At 35.5% G+C, this 17,925-nt stretch overlaps 1 long non-coding RNA gene across 1 annotated transcript; it reads left to right on the top strand.

Moving 5' to 3' along the window:
* The first annotated feature begins 16,393 nt into the window (after positions 1-16,393).
* Positions 16,394-17,335, top strand: LOC136813522 (uncharacterized). Its single transcript, XR_010847486.1, has 3 exons — positions 16,394-16,469; positions 16,710-16,783; positions 17,179-17,335. It is a non-coding gene; the product is annotated as an uncharacterized lncRNA (long non-coding RNA).
* Positions 17,336-17,925: the final 590 nt, after the last annotated feature.

Below are 17,925 nucleotides of genomic sequence, written 5' to 3' on the forward strand. Positions count from 1 at the left end.
GGATGATGGAGATGACGAAAAAGAAAACAAAAGTTCCAAAAGTGTCAATGAAGCAATGCAGGACCTCTTCCCCAGTAGCAATGGAAGAGCTGGAGGTGAGTTTTTTAACTTTACACTCTTATAATTTCTATCTAAGAAACAGTTAGTTGTTAGCTATTTCAGATATAAGTTATACACAAAATGAAAACCACATTTTACCCACACAAATAATACATTAATGGTAACTTATTTCCAGCTTTAAACTCGTTTTATGCAAAACAGTGATTTTAGACTTTAAGCACTCTTATTTTACAACACTATTTTAGCCGGGGTATGATCATAACCAGTCATTATTGCTTCAGGTACCCTTATCAACAGCTAGGTCCAATTAGCATTCAAGCTTGAAATACTTCCTATTACGAAAACCTTATTGATATGTTTAGCAACACTGATAAAATATGGATAAAAATCTTTATTTTTGCAGGTAAGAAATCAAAAACATCACCACCATCTTTGCCGTCTCGTGGGAAGGAGAAGGCTCCCAATAAACGCAGGGGGTCCGAAATGAAGAAAGACATTTTCTTGTTACCCCATCCTGTTTACCAACGCATTCCCTTGAAGTCTGCAAGAACCAATTATTACAAAAAGAAGTTGGTCATTACTGGATTAACGTGAGAATTTTTTCTACAGTCTCTGGCATGAAGGTCCATCAAGATTGACTAAACATACATAAAACAAAAAGCATACAAACCCTTGGGTCGTTTGCAAGAATTTTGCCCAATTTTTCAAAAAAGGTGCCCCCTGTTTGTAGTAAAGTGATGACTGTGGCAAGTTTAGCAATATCAATCTTTTTGCGGGGGTCATTTTTTTCGTTGCTGTGTGTCCAAAGCAGTCATTTACTGAGCATTTTTTCCTCATTTGACCTTGTCATTCAAATTAAAAAAAACTACAAAGTGTTAAAAATAATTTAAGGGCTCGGGATACACCTAATTTTTCGATTTCATGTCAACTTAAATGGTAATTTCAGAATTTTAAAAAGATTAATGCAAAACTTTCTTTATATGTCCTGTTAGACCTACCTTTTTAGAATTTAAAAATCAAAAAATTGAAATGAAAACATGAAATGAAGAAGAATACAAAGAGTTTTTCACTTTTCGAAGCCCTAATTTCGGTGAAAATCAAACATTTTTTTGTTCAGGTGTAGCCCGGAAACCTGGCGATGAAAACCCATTTGCTGAATCCTATCTTTTTTTTATAAATTTGTTGATGATGCTCAGTAAATGACTGCTTTGGACACACAACCACAAAAAAATTACCCACGCAAAATATCTTTTTACCCACGCACGCATCCAAGCAAAAAAAAATTACCTACGGAAAAAAGTTTCAACCCAAGCACCCACTCATATTTTTGACCCACACACCCATGCACTCATCACTCCATCCACGCAATTTAGCAGACTCGTTGGTAGCCCATGTCTAATGTACAATTTATAAATGTGTAGAATTGGTGTCTAGCTGTACCTCAGTCAAGGTACACTATTCTTATAAAAAAATGAGTGTAGCCGCTGTCTGAGTCTCAAAAGAGAGATGCAAAGGAACATCCTGCAAAATGTATTTTTTTATTTTCAGTATTAACGATGAAATGACAGACAGTCAAATCAAAATCTTGATTTTGGAACGATTCCAGACGAGATTTGCTAATTTACAAGCTTTTGAATTTCTTAAAGCGGTTGGCGATGATTTGGTCCAGCCAGATGTCGATGAGTACGATTTTCACACTATCAAACACTTTGCCAAAACTACTCCAATATATATTAGAAGTTCAACGGATCTCGGTTTGGACAATGTTGATCCGGTACCACTGAGAGACCTTGTGGACGAGTTAAATTCTCCTTTTGATGTAGAATCTAGTGATGGTAGCTCAAGTGATCAATAGGGTGAGGGTGACAGTAGAGCTAAGAAGGACAACGCCGAAATTAATCAACAGCCATCAAGTTCAAACTCACGCGCAAGATCATCAATCGAACGGAGTTATGTAGACTGCCCTATTTGTGGAACTCCCTTCCCAGCAAACTTTGTTGAGAAACATGCCGCTGATTGTGGTCTAATAAACTACAGTACAATAAGTGTTAGTGAGGATGAAGAGATGGATGAAACTCTGCCGTATGAAGAAGAGTCGGAGGAAGTGATACAAAATGTTGGGGATTTAATAACAAAGTTTTCTGTCACAGACCCATTTGAAAAACTCTCCGTTAGAAGGCTTTTTGCCTGGCAGGACTACAGAGATGCCATGGTAAACAAGCCATGGTTTACCGGGAAGAAAGCGTTGCACGTCAGATTTGTGGGGGAGCCTGGTACTGGATCTGGCCCAGTTAGGAGTTTTTTCACTGGTGAGAATAACTTTTATCCAAAATCCCAAATTTCAAGCAAAAGCTTGACAGAATGGAAATTTTTCATTGTTGTTCTGACAGGGTCAATTTAATACAGAAATGTTAGAGTTTTGAATCTGACAGGTCTTACTCATAATCAGTATTGTCAGATCCATTTCAAACTTAAGTCGCAAATTTTTTAACATATTCGAAAGTTCGAGCAAGTTTGTTTGAATTGTTCGGTCAAGGGGTCAAGGACCAATACAGAACCCATTGGTGGTTAGTATGTCAATTCATGTCAAAGAGTCGATGATCTGAATTAGTGTTTTTCACATGTTTGACTTCCAAATAACATTTTGTACCATTTTGCAATTTACACATGATCTCAGATTTCAAACATTTCTCCCTTTTTCTATATTTTAGTTGCCATTGACCAAATGAAAGCCGAACTATTTACAGATGGGCTTCCTAACAAATCCACAATGAATTTAACAAACCAATCCTTCTTCTATGCTGGACGTCTAATGGGCTCGTCGGTTCTTCACTGTGGTATGAACCCGGCAATATTGCAAGATTGGTGTTATAATTACATTTTGACATCTTCCATGCCAACTGTTACAGATTATCCTGAAGAATTTACCCGAAAACCAGATATCCAAAAGGTAAAAAAATTTTATCATTGTATAGTCAAACTATCTTCATAGGAAAATCCAAAAACCACTTTCGACTTTTACAATTTTTTCATGGAGGATAGATTGGACAGTGCTATCAAAAAGACTTGGGCAGGTTTTTGGAAGGGTTTGTAACTTGAAAAAATCATGAAAATATCACTGTCTTTTAGATGAAAATATTCAATTTTGTTTTTATTCAACAATCTTGTTTTTCGGGGTTTCCACTTTTGTGCCGCCCACACTAAAGCTCAAAAGGAGCAGGCCAATTTACCATCAAAGACCTTAAGAGGCGCCGCAAAATCAGCCGGCTTCAGCTATCAGTGTTCCTATGAAATTGCAGTTGTAGCTGACTTGGCATGAAAACCACTGCCAGTCTTTTTCTTTGAAATCTGCTGCACGGTCTGAATCCAAAGGTTCCAGATGTTGAATATTTTCTTGATCATCAGAGTTATGCATCTTGGAAGAAACTTGCCTGGCACCAGATAGATTTATTTGATGTGCAATAAATTAATTTTAAAAAACATATGAACTCTAAAAATACTATGGCTCTCCTAATTTCAAGGGAACTTTACCCTCAGTGTGGGGGGGGGGGGGGTCGGGAATTAAAATGTCCTGGGAAGAAATTTTCTCGATCATAATTTTTTAAAATTTTATAAACATATAACGCACAATCTTCTTCTACCTTTGAGTTTTCGTCAAAATTAGAAATTTTATTAAATCGCCGGAATAAATTCCGCCAAAATAGACAAACTGGCTCATTTTTCCCTGCCGAAATTTGTTTTGCCAATAAGGTATTTATTTGTTTATAAAATCCAGATCAAATTTGATTTTTATTAGCTATTAGAGGCAAAATCCAATCAAGAGATACGAGACACCCTAATCAAGGATGATGCAGTTTACAATTTGGTTGAAAAAATTGGATTCACCGCATCGATTGCAAAGTTTGAGCTTTCTCAAAGGGAAGATGTCTTGAGGTAAAAATGTCTATTTTAAGGAGATATTGCAAAAAAATCACGCACCTGATTTTTAGATTAGATTAACGTCAATTTGTTTTCGGGTTAAAGCCTAGCCTGTACCAAACCCTACTATTTTGATGTTGCTGAAGATAGTTGGGTTTGTTACGTCGAGAAGGATTTCTTGTCCAAGGTTATTTGCAAAAAGCCACACGATGAAGTGCAATGTTCACATTATGACGTATCAAAGTAAGGTAATTCTATTTCCCTTGGGGAGTTGTTCTAGATCAAAATCAATTCCTTTCCAACTTTTTATGACAATTGTAATGAAAAGCAATTCTCAAGTTGATTGTTTCTAATTAAAATGCATGAAATGCAAAACTTACTTTCGTAAACAATGAAAGTTTCTAAAGCTCCTTAGCTCTAGAAACCCCATTTATGGACAAGAAAATCGCCTCGACGTTTCAAACCCTCACACGGAAAGATTTTTTTTTGATTTGAAAAATCGTCCCGCTGTGGGGGTTTGGTACAGGCTAGTTAAAGCCTGGAATACAGCAACTTTTGAGGAGTACGGGAATCAACGTTAGAGAATCAAATTTGTCCTGTCGTACTTGCAGCATAAAGCTCCAATTTACGTCAATCTCGAACCCGTCAAAATTTGCACTATTCTTGATATGCAACACTTGCCTTGCAACTAATGTATTCATTGCAACATCACGTACTCAATAATTGATTGGTTTCAATTGATGCAGTGACTGATTTTACGTCACTTACCACCAATCTAATCAGCTGCTGGTCCATGATGCATATCATGAATTCCACATTTGAATTCGCATTGTCATTGAATGGCGAATTTGTTCTTGTTATGTTTTCTATTTTCATCTCCAACCCTTTTCGATGTTTTAAACTTTAAAACAACTATAACCTAGACTAAGTCATAGTGTTGGCCCCCCGGGGGGCTAGAGATTTTCAAAAAGTCCCAAAAAGGGGGGGCTGAACGTTTTTGGCCAGTTTTGGCTGTTTTCTGAAGGCATCTGCTGGGGGGCTAAATTTTTTATTTTTTGGAATTCTTTCTGGGGGGGGGGCTGAGACCCCTGAGGGCACTATGTAGGTTATATGAAACTTTGAAATAGGATACCCGTCCAGCTTTGACAAAAAGAAGCCACACATTTGGAAGAAAATTGATTTTTCAAACTTACTTTTGAATCGGTTAAGTTAGGAAAATTTGTATTTTTATCCGAAATCTTCCCGATTCGACAAAGGAAGAAGAAATTCAACACGACTTTTCTTCCTTTGAAAAGTTTTCCAGTTTGCCATTTGATGAATTATATCATAGAATGACCCCCCTGAGCTTAGGGGGGCTAAACCATTTTTACTTGATTGTATTTTTTAAAAAATACTGGGGGCTAGTTTGCTAGGGGGGCTGAGAGATTAGAAATAGAAAATGGGGGCAGAGCTATAGATTACAAATATTTTGAATTATGTTGAAAATCTATGCTGTAAGCAAGGTTTTGACCCTTATTAAATTTTTTTTTGCCTGCGGCGCAAGAAATCTTTTGAGAATTGATATGCAAAATTTCTTTGAGTTTTTGCTTTGTCAAGGTTGGGGCTACTCTCAGGTCTCTAATAGGCGAGGGGTCTGGAATAAGCGGGGGGTCTGGAAAACTTTTCAAAAACTAATTGCCGGGGGGTTGGAATAAGAATGTCCCGGGTGGAAAATTACTAAAAAAGGGGCTAATGAAGAAGAATTGGGGCGAAATGAAAAAGTTTTGAAATTATTTTTTCAAAATTTAATAAGCGGGGGGTTGGAATAAGAATGTCCTGGGTGGAAAATTTTCGAAAAATTAATTAGCGGGGGGGGGGGGGGACGTCTTTTAGGGCTGGACCCCTCTGCACACTATTTGGCCAATTTTCTTTAAATCCAATCTACTCAAAGTCGCAAAAATGTAAAATTTTATTGTCAAAAGTGGGCATACTTCATAGCGGGTTGCTCTAGTGTAACGCCCAAGGAATCTGTAAAGGGAAGATATGCATGATTTTTAAAGGATTTTTTCATTTTCAATTTTTAGATGCGTTTACTTCAAAGAAGAAATTGAGCCGAGGCTCTTACCCCTGAGCCAGTTGAGTCAGGGGCTTGATATCAACCGATTACTAAAACTTCTTCAAAAGAACCCTGGATCGTTCAAGGGCTGTTTCACCTGTTGCTCGATTAAGGATTGTGACATCACCGATTTGACACGGACTATATTTAATGGCCCAATCGGTTCAAACCTTCGAGCTAGAGAAATCAACGTCCAAAAAATCTTCGATGACGTCATGGATCGTCTCAGCAATGGAGGTATTTATTACCAGAATTTTCATTCTCCAAGACAACTGCTCAGAAAATGAAGTGGTTTGTTTATCATATTTTCAAATGTTTTCATTGAAGAAACGGCTACATCAAGCAACTTATTTTCTTTTTAAACAACTCCTTTGTCATGTAGAGATATTATAGAAGTGAACGCAACCAATTTTAAATGCAAATCGAGTTAAGTAAACTAGCCGTTGAAAACAAAAATTGATTTATAAAAAAAAGGCTTTATTATTTCCGAAGCTGTAAACATAAATTTCTGGATGCAACAAAACGTCCCATACACAACGCAGTACATATTACACGAGTCGGTCTTCTCTCTTGCAAATCAATATAGGTTTTTATTTTTTTATTTTTATTTTCCGATTTATTTAACGTTGGTGTTACATAGTTATAATTAAATACTAATTTATACCAACTATTGACAAAAATGATTATATGAAAAGATAATTTCTATAAAACTATATAATAAAGTGAAACTATAAATTTTTAGGTACATATTTTACAAAGGCAAATATTTGTTAGGTATTTCATTAAGTGAGGATTTAAATGAATCGATGGAAGGCTTAAGCTTAGTATTTTCGGGAATTTGATTCCAAAGTAAGCTTCCACGAAATAAAAAGGATTGCGTTCCGAAACGATGGGAGGTATTGACATCAAGACTTTGTTTCGCAAATCAAACTTAATTGTATTTGATTTATAGACCTGCTGCATGAATTCAGGATTTATTTTTTTCTCAGATTTGAAAACCTCACAAAGTAAGAAGCGAAGATGAATTTCATAGACCGTTTTACACTTGGCGCTCTGTAGCAGAGATTCATAGTCTTCTTGGAAATCACAAAGTAATATTCTCAGAGCCCGCTTGTGGACTTTAGTGATTTCCTCGTATGTAGTCTTGTTACAGTTTCTTGTTTTACAGTTTTATTTTACCTTTCTTTTTTAGGTATCGATATCTCAAAGTATTGTTCTCAAAAAGGTAAACAAAATTGTCTCACTTCAACCTCAAACACGGTTCATTATATGATTTTAAATTCCATTTTTTTACTTTCAATGATTCTGTTACTCTCAGGGTTCTGTTAGCCCCTAGTTTTAGCAATGTTGTACCTATTGTTCAATAGTCGGAAAATATTTCGAAATTGTTTGACATTGGTTTTTTTGCCCCAAATGCACATGTTTGAAATTTCACGCAAAGAGGAACGTGAGAAAATTTTTCCCTCTGATTTGACGTAATCAATGATTTGGTTGTCAATTGATTTGATGTTTCTACTTCTCTATTTAGGAAATCTTGAATTTTCTGATCTACTGCTATTCATTACCGGGACGCCGACAGTCCCAGCAGGAGGGTTTGATTCTAATATTCTCATTAGATTCAAACCTGAAGAAGAGTGTGGTGAAGATTGCAAATGTTTACCCGTATCATCGCTATGTGAACCTTCGATCACTTTACCAATGCAAAACTCATCATTTGAAGCAATGACGAAGTCAATCGTCTCGGGGATAAAAGACTCTAATGGCATCGGTAAAGTGTAATTGTATTGTGCTTTCTAATTCGAAGCATTTTTACACAAAAAGTCAACCTTGGTCATGGTTGTAGTTGGAAATTATTCATTAGTTTTATTCCTTGGTAGATGATAGAAGGATCAACTTTATATTCTTTTTGTTTTTCACTCCAGTTTATTCAGGGTTTCCAGCGGTAAGGGAAAACCTGTAAAGTCAGGCTTTTTTTGGAAAATTTCTCCAAAATTTGGGAATGAAAGATGTGTTTCTCAAAATTACTCAATAATACTCATTATAAAAACACCATACATGGCTATTGTAAAACTGAGAGGAGATTCTTGAAGAGTCGAATTTTTTAACTACAACATGAAAAATTAACGTAACGTTTTTGGTCAGGAAAAAGTCTAGTTTCGTTAGGTCGGTTCTAACCCTTTTCAACATTTTTGTTAGGGAATAAGTGCGAATTTTTGAGCAAGAGTCATGGAATGTTATGCTGGGAACCCTGTTATTTTTGGTTGAAAGTTTGTCTTACGTTATGACTTTAGTGAATTTCCTTTAGTTTATTTCATTTCTTTAGTTATTTTCTTTCTGTACTTTGTTCAATGATATTATACCCCTTTAAACAGCTTAATCCCGGGTTAGTCATGAGAAGCTGTACATCTGAATAATGAAAGTGCGATGGATTGTTTCTTTGTTTTGTTGTTGGATATTAAATCTTTCCCGGTATATCTAGTTTACTTTTAATCCAACGCAAGTATGATTTCAGAAGCTTCATTTTGTTCATTTTTCTAAAATTTATTTGCATACGTTTCGGTACTCAACAGAGAACCATCCTCAGTGCAGTAAAAAATCGAAATGATTAAAATGAAATCTAGCTACAACTTCTAAAAGCAGTTTGAAAAAATGTGTAATTACCTTAATAAAATACATTAATAAAATGTCATTTCTGTTAGTTAATACTTTTGCACTTAAGATGTATTTAAGGATTGATTTGTTTAAGTACGATTTCCTTTTTCAAATCCTTGTGTTTACCACTCACTGTGTCTATCCCATCTAGACCCAATTGATTAAATTATTTCATCATTGCCACGCCAAGGGAATTTTTATTTTATTTTAGAAATTTTATATACGCAGTTTATTTTTAAAGAGCTGTATAATTCGTGAGTTATTTTTGTGAGTTATATTCGTGAGTTATGCGTTGTGACCTCATTCCGTGAGTTATTTTTTGATTGAATAACACATCCCTTTATTTCAAGGAATAACGACGTGAGTTAATAACTCACGAACTTATTCCAAAGAATAACAATACGAGCTAATAACTCACCACCTTATCCAAAGAATAAGCTTACGAGTTAATAACTCGTTCTCTTATTCCAAAGAATAAGTGCGTGAGTTACCAACTAGCGACTTTATCTTATAAAACTAGAATGCGTGTCAAGATATGGACAATTGAGCTTATGATAAGGTTTTTAATGCAAATTTAGAAATATTTTCGGGGATAATTTACTCCCTAAATTCAACTTTATGCAAAAGCGTGAGTTTATAACTCACGATGTTATTTTTTTGAACAAGGCCATGAGTTAATATCTCACGAGTTTGTTTTTTGAAATAACGCGGTGAGTTATTAACTCGTAATGTTATTCTTTAGAATAAGTTCGTGAGTTATTGACTCATGTCGCTATTCCTTGAAATAAATGGATGAGTTATATTTTATCAAAGTAACTCACTGAATGACGTCACACGGCTCTTTTACTATTTCATAAATAAAAATGGTACTTCAAGTAGGGTCGATTTCTTTGTTAGAATATGATGTACACGTTTTTTTATATAAGAACAAACTATATAAGAACACAAGGCTTCGATAGCCAAAATATTAAGAGCATGCTAAGAACATTTTAAGGCTTTGCGGACGCATTTTCTTGGGAAATTGCACAAAATATCACAAAATGACAAAATTAAGAACATTTTTAGGCTTAAAACTCAAACAGTTAAAAACATCCGAAGGCTTCAAAATTTTCGACGTTCTTCTTAAAAAAACGTGTACAGAAAATATGCTGGTACTGAAACCGGTCGAATTTTTGCCATATGCAAGTGACACCTACATGGGACTGCACATGTTTGGAAAAAAACTCATCAAGCTCTCAAAAAAGTACGTTTTCGGGTCAAAAAAGTGACAAAGGCCCAAGTGACGGTACTGAGATTCAGTATTGAAGATGCTTGCCAACACTGACATTTCACCACTTCACTTCACAGTGCTTTGTGGTCCTGGGGGCACTTAGTTAAAATGGGTACCGGGTATGTGCGAGCCATAAGGGTACCACAAAAATCTCTCAACGAGGTGAAATTCATAAGTTAGTCTCTGAAAGGGTCCCAAAACAACGAAAATCAAAAGTTTCTCTCTCAAAGGGTCACGATTTCCAGAAATTTCGACCAAAAATTGGGAAAAATCGAACAAAATTTGAGGGAAAAATTGGTCAAAATTTAGGAAAAAGTCTCTCAAAGGGTCCCAAATTTAACCAAAATTTTTTCTCTCAAAGGGTTGATTTTCGGCTCGGACATACCTTAAGGGAACTTATTTTGGCGGGAACTAATTTTGGCGAATTTTGTCTAAATTCGCCAAAATTAGTTCCCGCCAAAATTAAATATTTTGCTCACTCGCCAAAATAAGTTCCCGCCAAAATTAATTTTTTTGATATTTTGCCTAAACAACTCCTAAAATCCAACAAAATTGCTCAAAATAAGGCAAAATAGAACAGATTTACGCTGTCATTCGCCAAAATTAGTTCCCGCCAAAATTAAAGAAATTCACCATTCGCCAAAATAAGTTCCCGCCAAAATTAAAAAATTTCAGAATTTTTGCTGCTCGCCAAAATTAGTTCCCGCCAAAATAAGTTCCCTTAAGGTACCCGTCACAAAACATTCAATTGAAAACTTGGGTAGAGACCAAGAATTTGCCAAAAGGGAGGGGCTAGGAAAAAAGGCTATATAAAGGGAGGGGTAGAATTTAAGGGGTAGATAAGTTTTTTTGAATAGTTTTTTGAACTAAAACAAAAATATTTTCCAAGATTATTCAAAAAGCTTGAAAGAAAAACAACTATACATACAGATAATATTACTGATGTATTATATTATACCTAATAAAAATGACACTTTTTAAACTTACGAAATTCAAGCATATTCTCTATTAGCAAAAAACCCTTCGACAGATTGCCTAAAGGTTTGGGGTAGGGATATTTTTTAAAGGGAGGGGTACAGACCCCTCTGCGCACTATTGTCACTAAAAAAGGACCAGCAGCAAGTCCCTGTACCTGATTTTGCCTAAATTCCCCTGGGTCTGAGGGCCAAATATCGAAAACTATCTGTGTAAGTACCGTAAATTAGAGTTACTTTTATAAGCAAGGGGTAAATTTATCACCTCCAAGCAGCTGACTTTTCTTGTCTGCAATTCAAAATTAGCTAGAATGTAAACAAGTCATGTCATGACTTTCGACTTTGATAAATTAAAGGACCAGAAAATGTTGTGGGCTGGAGGTGATGAAAGTTACCCCTGACTTATGAAAGTAACCCCAATTGACGGTATCATTTTAAAATTTATTCTAAGTTTGATAAATACTCTAACAACTGTGTATAGATATTAATGCCATAATTCCCATCATTTTCCAAAGGAACAAAATGGTCAATAATATATTGTTCCTCTGCTTCAGTTAAAGGATTTTCAATTTCCGGTATTTCTATATTGTTATCAGTTTGAAGCTCAGGTTCAGGTCCAAAATCGTCAATACCATAATTCTCATCTACCAAAGATGTGTCATCAACTAATGTTTCTGATTCAAGAAACCCACGTGACCATAGTTGATTCAGGGTCATATTCTTTTCAGTTCGCAACGGATGATTATTCCAACTACTTGAAAACTCATTAAGCAATCTGTTTATTCTTGGAATAAACACAAAATGTAAACAAAATAGATGTAGCTCATCATCAATATCAAGCAATCCGTCAGTTTCCATTGCTCTGAATAAATCAATGAACAAAGAAGCGACATAAACCTTTCACATCAACCCACAACCTTTCAATTCGTTGGTTGTGGACTGATCGTCCCGTAATGAATGGCTTTTTGTCAACTCCTAAATTCTCCAACATCCATCTAGCGACAGAAGTGTTCTCCATGCCATGGTCACTGTTAATTCTTAAAGGACAACGAAATCGATTCAAACTGCCTATGAAAAGATTTAGGACTGTATCAGCACGGTTATTGTTTGAGCAATTCAAAAAGGCAATTAAACGCGAGTATCCATCTATACATCCATGGATGACTAGTCTCCAACGAATCATCTTATGAAACCCATCCATATGCCTAAAATATGAAAGAAAATCCATAATAAAAGCACATAAAACTTTCCTAGGCACTCAGGCTTAACCCTATTATTATCACGCTTTTTTGAGTTTGGTATTATCAGGGGGGTGGAATCCACCACACGGCCATAACTTTTGATTTAGATGTGCCATGAACATGAAACTTGGCAGGAATGTTCACTACCATAATAGGAACTCGTGGGAAAAATTTCAAGTTCGTGACGTCATCATACATGCAATGACGTCATCACAAAGTTTTCGCCTACCGCTGACCAGTTAAAAAGTACCCTTTACTAAAATGGCATTCAAATTCGAACAAAGCAAGGTTTTTCAGTTCTGTTTTGATTTTGTGAAAGCCAAAGGGTATATCTTCAACATATTTGCCGGTTTTTAATCTAACATTAAAATTGAAGTTGAAATCCATGCTGAAGATGAGAAAAATTTTCGAAAAATTATGACGTCATTATTGATGACGTCATCATTTTCATGAAATTTTTTTGAAAAATTTTAAAAGTACTAATTAATATCTAAAACCCGTCAAAATTTGAAGTCATTTGGATAACTATATCAAAAGTTATGCCAATTTTGAGATTTTGAGGTTTTACAAGGTTTTAGCTGGGTTTTATGTTGTCTCGTCACGATAAAGCCATAAAACCCGATATACTATTTCTATGATCACGGAAATCGGTATACATGTTTGTAATATGATTATACTAAAAGTCACAAAGTTTCAGAGCATGAAATTTTTTTTTCACTGAGCTATTACCGAAAGAACACCGTTGTGGTGGAATCCACCCCCTGATAAAAATAGGGTTAAATGGGTACGGAGGCGTGCCACTGGTTAGGGCAGGTTAGGGTCCCTTTTTCACCCTCTGAAAGTCTCTGACAAGGTTCCAAAATCACCAAATTTCAAAAATCAGTATCTGACAGGGTCCATTGTCATCAAGGTCAGTGCCCGGATTAAGTTCGAAAATTGCATTTTTTTTGCGTTTTGCCCCCCCCCCCAAAAAAAAATTGGCCAAAAATAGCTCGTTTTTACATTTTTTGAGCTAATTTTGACTTCCATTCAACTTTTTTTGCTTTGTCTTTGATTGGAGATGTTTTTAGCCTATTTTAGGGCTGAAAAAGACCGAAAACTGCCATTTTCACTATTTTTGACGATAGTGTAAATCGGTACCCCCAGGGGCAATCAACCAATTTTGGACTTCTCTGGCCTTAAAAAATTGTGCAAAATGGCTTACAACAGGTTAAATTTTCGCAAAAAACATACTACATCTTGAAATTTTATGACTTTGGGTTTTGACGCCACACCCTACCAGATGCCATAGATTCTAGAGGGGTCAAGACCCCCCCTTAGGTAGGAAGACCCCTTAAGTGGCAACCCCCCTTACGAAATTTGAAAAAAAATTAGAGACCCCCCCCCCCCCGACTCTGCCCTACCAAATTTGCTAACTTGCTGCATTTTTACCAACAAGCTAAACTTTTTACTGTTGTTTTTAAACACAAGTTTTGAGTGCATGATAAGCAACATTTTCAGGTTCAGTAGCGAAATCAGAAGCGGCGCAGGCAAACATTTTTAAAATCTGCAATGAAAAAGATGGGAAAATGGCGCCGGAGGCAAAAATTTTGGAGTATGCTTTGTTAAATGGCTGTCCCGTTGAGCTTTGCTAATATTTGTGGGAACCACCCCCCTTACCAAACAATACCCCCCTTAGGAAATTGAAAGAAAAAAGACCCCCCCCCCCCTTACGAAAGTTTTGAAACTCTCAAACCCCCCTAAGGATAGGGGGTAGAATCTATGGATGGGGGAGGGTTTGACATCTAAACCACACGACGTTAAAAAATCTCAATTTCTAGGGGGGGGGTGGTCGGCCTTTATAAGGGGTTTCAATTTTAAAGGGGGGTCCACACTATGCAATCATCAAAGTTTCTTGAAAATTTTTGTCTGTGGTGCAACTTTTCTAGTTTTTTGCTTTCTAATTTAACTTAAAAAACTTGAAATTGCAAGGTACTTGACAACTGTTACCTCTTTCGCCATTGCAAAAGTATGTAAAAGGACTGTCTAACTAGGGGGGTCCGTCAAAAATTTATATACTGTATATATTTTATTTTATTTATTTACTGGCGGGCTGTCCTTTAGGGGGGTTTAATTATTTAAGGTGGGGGATCCTGACCCCCATGAAACTATGACTGTATTTCTTTTACCCCTCCCGAGGTTAGGGATTCCCAAGAATACACTTTCGAGAAGACACCCCCTCCCTCTCTACCTACTAAAGTTTAGTGTGTGTATAGCACTATGTGAAACTTGGCAACTATGCCATATTATTTTCCATGAGAATGGCTAAGAACTGGGATCATCCTGGACTGTATCACATACCATAAGGCATTTGGAGAAGCAACATTATAGACTCTTCTTGTAATTCTTCTACTCAATGATTGTCTGTTTGGATTTACTCTATCAAGTGACTCTCTCACACGCTGCCGTTTGACTTTGATGCTTTTTGATAATAAAGCACCTGTGATCATCCGTTCTCCAGAGTTCGGAGAGTCCTCTAAGATGTCCTGAATGATGTTGTCAAGTTCATAGTCGTTAATTACATCATATGTTAAAATTTTTTGAGTAAATTCCTTTCTTCGCGTTCTAAGTGTCCTATCCGAGACTCCAATAAGATCAGCAATTTCCTTCCATTTGAACCCTATTGTTTTTAGTGCAAGGACTTGGTCTTCGTTGATATCTTTCAATGGTCTGCCACGAGTAGCCATTTTACTGTCAGTCAGGTCAGATCTTGTAGGGAGCCGGAAGCCATCTTGTTATGTTGGTCCTTCATGTGGGAGGATGAGGCCATATAAAATAAACACGAAAAACCAACGCCCATTACACGCCCCTCAAAATGAAAATTACACAAATTTGAATAATCGAGGCAACCTATATTTGAAAAAAGATAGTATTTTTTAAAAAGATAGTATTTTTTTAAAAGATAGTATTTTTTAAACGAAGATAGTATGTTTACAACAAAGATAGTATTGTTTTAAAAAGATAGTATGAAAGATAGTAAAAATAGTATTATTTTTTAAAGATACTATGTTTTAAACGAAAATAGTATTTTTTAAGCAAAAAATAGTATGTTTTAAAAAAGATAGTATGTTTTAAACGAAGATAGTATATTTAAAAAAAAAGATAGTATGTTTTAAACGAAGATAGTATTGTTTTAAAAAGATAGTATTTATTTCCGCTTTGGCGCGCCATATAAATTCTTTGAAACTTTAATAATCTAGTACTTTAAAGCATCAAAGTTGTTTCCTTCAATAGTGTTATGCACACAAGCATGAAATCTCTTCAGAGACCTTTTTTCATAAAAAGCGAACAAGAATCTTACAATTTTACTGATTTTAGTTAACTGGCCGGATGAAAATTTTCATGCCGTCCACTTTTTTCAAACTATTTGACCTTATTGCAATTTTGTTCACAATTTTCTCCATTTCTATTTTTTTACACTGGAACAATAAAAAAATCTTTCATGAGATTCGTAAAGTGCACTATGCAATGCTTCAATTGCAGTTCTACCAATTTTGTCTTTCAAAGAACTTTTTTTTATTGCACTCATTAGACAGGAAACATTTTATTTTGGGCCGGCCCTAATGACTAGATTTTCCTTACTTACTATGCTTTAGAAACGTCTGAAATTAGGTTGTGTGTCATTCAGGTAGTTAGATAATTTTTTGAATTATATAGGTTCATAAGGGAATAACTGATAGTTTTTGGATGGGTGTAGCTCAAGAAAGAGAATCCAATAAAACATGCGTACTCTGCTTCCCTCACTCAGGAAAGAACAATATAAAGTGAAAAATATTTTTTGATACCTTAAAGGAAGAAATTTTGGCGGGAATTTAATTTGGCGGATGGCCAAAAAAGTTTTTTCAGAGGGAATTTAATTTGGCGGATGGACGAAAAAACTAAATTTGGCGGGAATTTAATTTGGCGGTCGCTTAAAAAAATTAACCTTAAGATGGCGTCAAAACAGCGAAAAAATAGCAAAAACACCTTAAAAGAGATCATATTTTCAAAATGTTTAATTTTGCGGGAATTTAATTTCGCGGATGGCGGAAAAAGAAATTTTGGCGGGAACTTAATTTGGCGGATTTCAGCCAAATCCGCCAAATCCGCCAAATTTTCTTTCCGCCAAAATTTCTTCCTTTAAGGTATTCATTCTTTTTTGACAGGTTCAATCCCAACAAGAGCTAAAATGCTCAAAGAATTCAAAATTGACAATTCACTCAGATTACACCGCAAGTCAAGTAAGTACCGAATGTCTGTTTAACTATTTAGATGTTGAAAAATGCCTGTTAAACAGATGGCCGAACTGTAAAAATCACAAATATTTGGTCTGTATAGCTCAATACCTTGAAGGCTGTGAACAAGAATTTGTAGCCTTCCGTAAATTCTTAAAAAAGTCATTCGAACTTTTTTAATGTTGCTTGAGATTTAAATGGAGTTTGTGGTAACAATTCAGTAATGAGAAATTTTAATATCTTTAGACATGGCTCTTCCAACCATAGTACCAACTGAATCAAAATTCGAAAGCTGATGAAAATTCTTCCCCATTTAACAAGTAAGTGTTATTTTTCAATGCAAAGATATTTGGGCGAATGAACAGGTCAACTATATCATGATATATTCCAGTATACTATTGATGAGGGAAGCCATTTCAAGTTCTGAGGGTTTGAAATTTTTGTTGAAGGACTCCCTAGGTTACTCAGGCAAGAGGGGGATGTGTCGCTGACCAGAGTCCCTTTTATAAGTAAAGAAATACTTGGGATATTTCAAAATTCACTAAATTTTTGAAATCAGCTAAAAATTGTCTAGGGTCCATTTTTGAACACCAGTGACACGCCAGTGACAGTACCCTTCCCCAGGGAAATTCAGACATTAAATGTATACAATAATTGAAACGCTTCAAAACCTTACTGAATTTCCATGACATCATTATTTGTTTTAATTTTTAAGGTGAAGAAAGTCAATGGAGTTTCGTGACAGCGACAAATTCGGTTAACTCAACTCAAATTTGCGATGTTGTTTTCACATTTCTTTTGCAATATGGATCTTCAGTCTCAAACACGTTCCCTGTGTCTATATTAGATGGTGACAGCTTCTTGTATAATGTGTTCCAAACAGTTGCTATTCCTGGTCATGTCAAATGAGTGCAAATGTAATCTGCTTTTGAACTGGAACCTCTTATACATTCAATGGGACATTGTATCAAAGATCAATTAAAGAACAATCATGTAAAAGTAATTTTTTTATTCCATGAAATGTGTTAAAGTGGACAAAGTATTTACAATTTATGAATTTCTAAACCAACTTAGAATTTATATCAATTTACTTTCATCTTAATATACTAAATGAGTTTATGAAAAATGTCTGTAACGCTAGCCCAGTAACATATTAAGGTTTCTAAAATTTGAACGCCGCGGCTGGAAAACCTAACCTCCTTCGATACAAAAAGTCTCGCGCTTAAGTTTGACAAGCGTAGAAAACTCGGATAGAGAAGACTCTACACTGCTATTTGTAAACGAAAAAAAGTTCTGACGTCAATTTCATGAAAAAGTACTGTGACGTCACAAAGTTTCAAATAAAAAGGTGTGGTTTTTTTGTTGCACGATTTCGAATTATTTTATATCAACACACGCAACAAAATCCAACATTGTTGTTTGATGATTAAACTTCGTCTAACATTATTTAAAAAGGTTTCAA

This window comes from Clytia hemisphaerica, unplaced genomic scaffold (genome assembly GCF_902728285.1).
Source record: "Clytia hemisphaerica strain Z4C2 unplaced genomic scaffold, Clytia hemisphaerica genome assembly, whole genome shotgun sequence".
NCBI lineage: Eukaryota > Metazoa > Cnidaria > Hydrozoa > Leptothecata > Clytiidae > Clytia > Clytia hemisphaerica.